Consider the following 3,983-nt stretch of genomic DNA (forward strand, 5'->3'; position numbering starts at 1 on the left):
TCTACCTCTGAATCATATGCAGTATTTTTTTTTTTAAAGACTTATTTATTTGTTTATACAAGACCTGGGGTACAGGACAGATTCACGGGAGGGTGAGAGGATTCACCAGAGACAGAGTGGGGAACAGAACAGGTAGACTGACGAAATACACTGCTGAGGGGAGCAGCGGGCAAGACAGGAGGGGTCTGCTCTACCATGTGGGACCCTCCCTGGCAGGCTGGGATCGAACTGGCACTGCAGAGTCTGCGGATAGCTTCACAGTGCTGCGTTCAACTGCCTGCGCCACCAGGGGAGGCCCCATATGCAGTATTATAAAGCAATGTTACCTCAATTAAAAAATTAATTCAACAAATCTGAAAATAGTTCTATGAGTGTGTAGCTGGGGTATCAGGAAAGGGAGAGTGTGGAAGAGACAGGAAAAGAGACTGGGAGATAGAACTTCCCAGATCATTACAAACTTGTGAGCCAAGGTAAAAAGTTAACAATTATTCTGAGTGAAATGGGATTTTTTGACAAGACAAAGACATACATGTATGTGTTCAAAAATTATTTTAGTTGCTAGGTAAAGAATTGATTATAGAGAAACAAGAATAGAAAGACTAAGAGAAGCTGCCATAACAGTTCCATTGAGAGATACTGGCAGTTTAAGGAAAGAGAGAAAAAGAAAGGAATCAAGATATACCTTAGAAGTGAATAGTGGACCTTGGTGGATATATTTAGTAGTTAAGAGGAGGAGGGAGTGATGTTTTGTCTTGGACAATTTATCGATGGTGGTTTTCATTATACTGATATGGAGAGTACTGAGGAAGAACTGGTCAGCTGGGGAAATATCAGGAATTCTGTATTTGACGAATTATTTAATGTGTCCACTAGACTTTCCAGTGGAGAGTTACACTGACAATTATATACAAGATTCCAGAACTCGAGGAATCATTTAAAATCATAGGATTAAATAAGACCATAGAGTGTAACAGGAAAGAGAAAGGAACACAATGATGATGCCTGGGATATCCAAACTTGTCCAGGTTAGTCAGGCACTCTGAAGAATGTAAATAAAGAGGAGAAATAGCCAGGAATATCAAAGGAAAAGCAGGAAACTTCTCTCAACAGAAGCCAAGAGAAAATGTGGGTCTAGGAAAGAAAGATCAAATATGGGATAACTAAGAGATTAATATGAGGATGGAAAAGTGGACACTGTGGGTGGCCACCTGAAGATCATGGTGACCTTACAAGAGTAATGGCAGTGGTGTGATGGCAGCAATAACCTCATGGAACTGCAGGGAGGAGAGAGAGCAGAGGCTGCCTGATTATTTCTGTCCTAAATTGTACTGTGATCTAAACCAGAGGGGTGGCATGATAGCTGGAGGGGATGTGAGAAGTACTATGTTGGCATATTTGGGTGTAAGTGAGAAGGAGTCACTGAATAAATTGATGATGCAGGGAGAGAGAGAAATTGTAGGACCGAAGTCCTTGAGAAACTAGAAGAGGTGACAGAATTAGCGAAGATGGCTTTAGATAGAAACAGGGATGATTCATCTAGTAAAATGGACGAGAAGGAATACTATATATGTATGGATAGTTAGATTGGTACAGATAATGAGACAGTACAGATAGCAGTTAGATTGGTAGATTTCATGGAGAGAAGATGAATTAATTTGTTTTCATTTTCTACTTACATTTTTTCAATGAGTCTAACTTGAGATCATCAGCTGAGCAGGATGGGTAATTGAATATAGGTATTTTGACAGGAGATAAGAAGGTGTGACATAATCCTATAAAGCAGAAATAAAGCAGGGCTATACAATGGTGTCCAGAAGATTTTGTGGTTATGAATTTAAATGAGACCAGTCAGGACACTTAAGTGACTTTTTCCCAAAGTGTTCAACTGTTTTGTGAAGTCATAGAGTAGATGGGCAACTGGTTGAATTATGGTGGGTGCGGAGGGAAGGAGAGGCAGTGGCTAGACTTGAGTCTTCCATAACAATTCCATAATGATTGAATCCCTGGTGTGGGCTAACAGAGTGTGTGAGTAGGAGGGAAGCTTGTGGTGTCTCAAGAGAGGGGTATTTAGAAGTGAGATAGTTTCTATTGTACCATAGGCCATAATCAGTTATTCAAAGCCTCTTTGACCAGATGTATTTACTATCAGGAATTTCCACATTTCACAATACAAGTATGGTATACGTGACATATTCCAATAGAATAAGGGTGACACTCTCTTATCAAGCACATTTCTATAGCAAAACAGTGGGATAAACAAAGACTATTGGTAACCATGCAGTGAATCAGATCAGTAATCTTGCCAAATTAAGCAACTTCAGATCTGGTCAAATTTGACTTCCAAATTAATAGCCAATGAGCCAATCAATAAATAAATGCATCAGAGCCCTTTATTTGGGGAGTTTCAGATAAGAGATTGTGAATACCACAACCCAAGTCATTTGATCTTTTATTTTCTCTTTTCCTCTAAGAAACTTCATACACCCCCTGACGAAGAAAGTGATAATGTCATGCTAATAGGCATAATTTTAACATACGCCTTCGCTATCACTGCTTTGGGTGATGTGTCTGTAAAGATGTCTTTGATGTGCAAATCACGTAGTGTTTCGCCTATATTTCCTTCTATATATTTTATGGTTTCAGGTCTTATGTCTAGTTCTTTAATCCATTTTGAGTTGATTTTCGTGTATGGTGTGAGGTAGTGGTCAAGCTTCATTCTTTTGCATGTAGCGACCCAGTTTTCCCAGCACCATTTATTGAACAAACTTTCTTTGCTCCAATGCATAGTCTTTGCTCCTTTGTCAAAGATTAGTTGACCATAAATCTGTGGGTTTATTTCTGAATTTTCTATTCGATTCCATTGGTCTGTATGTCTGTTCTTGTTCCAATACCATGCAGTTTTGATTATTATGGCTTTGTAGTATAGTTTGAAGTCTGGGAGTGTGATGCCTCCATTCCCTTCTTTTTTTTTCAGGAGAGCTTTGGCTATTCGGGTTTTTTTGTGATTCCATATGAATTTCATCAATAATTGTTCTATTTCTTTGAAGAATGACATTGAAATTTTGATTGGAATAGCATTGAATCTGTATATTGCTTTTGGTAGGATGGCCATTTTAATAATGTTTATTCTTCCAATCCATGAGCAGGGGATGTCTTTCCATTTCTTTGTGTCTTCTTCTATTTCTTTTAACAGTGTTTTATAGTTTTCTTTGTATAGGTCCTTTACCTCTTTTGTTAGATTTATTCCCAAATATTTGATTTTTTTTTTGTTTCAATAATAAAAGGGATGTTTTTTTTTATTTCTTCTTCTTTAGATTTATTGTTTGTGTATAGGAAGGCTACTGATGAAACCCCACCAAATGGGAGAACATTTTTGCACACAACACTAATGATAAAGGACTTATCACAAAAATCTGCAAAGAGCTGATGAGGCTCAACAACAACAAAGAAAATAATCCAGTTAAAAAATGGGCAGAAGCGCAAAAAAGAAACTTCTCTGAAGAGGAAATGCAAATGGCCAACAGGCATATGAAAAAATGTTCAACATCACTTGTAATCAGGGAAATGCAAATCAAAACTACCATGAGATACCATCTTACACCAGTGAGAATGGCACATATTAAAAAAACTAGCAACAGCAAATGTTGGCGAGGGTGTGGAGAAAAAGGAACTCTTCTGCACTGTTGGTGGGAGTGCAAACTAGTCCAACCACTATGGAGAGCTGTGTGGAGATTTCTGGACCTACTAAACATAGAGCTTCCATATGATCCAACAATTCCACTCCTAGGTATCTACCCAAAGGACACAGAAACATCAATTCCAAAGAACACCTGCACCCCTATGTTTATAGCAGCACTGTTTATAATAGCTAAGCTTTGGAAACAACCCAAATGCCCAAAAATAGATGACTGGATCAAGAAGATGTGGTACATATACACCATGGAATATTACTCAGCATTCAAAAAAGATAAGCACATGCAATT

The sequence above is a fragment of the Talpa occidentalis genome, unplaced genomic scaffold (assembly GCF_014898055.3).
Source record: "Talpa occidentalis isolate TD23 unplaced genomic scaffold, MPIMG_talOcc4v2.1 talOcc4.14, whole genome shotgun sequence".
NCBI classification, from domain to species: domain Eukaryota; kingdom Metazoa; phylum Chordata; class Mammalia; order Eulipotyphla; family Talpidae; genus Talpa; species Talpa occidentalis.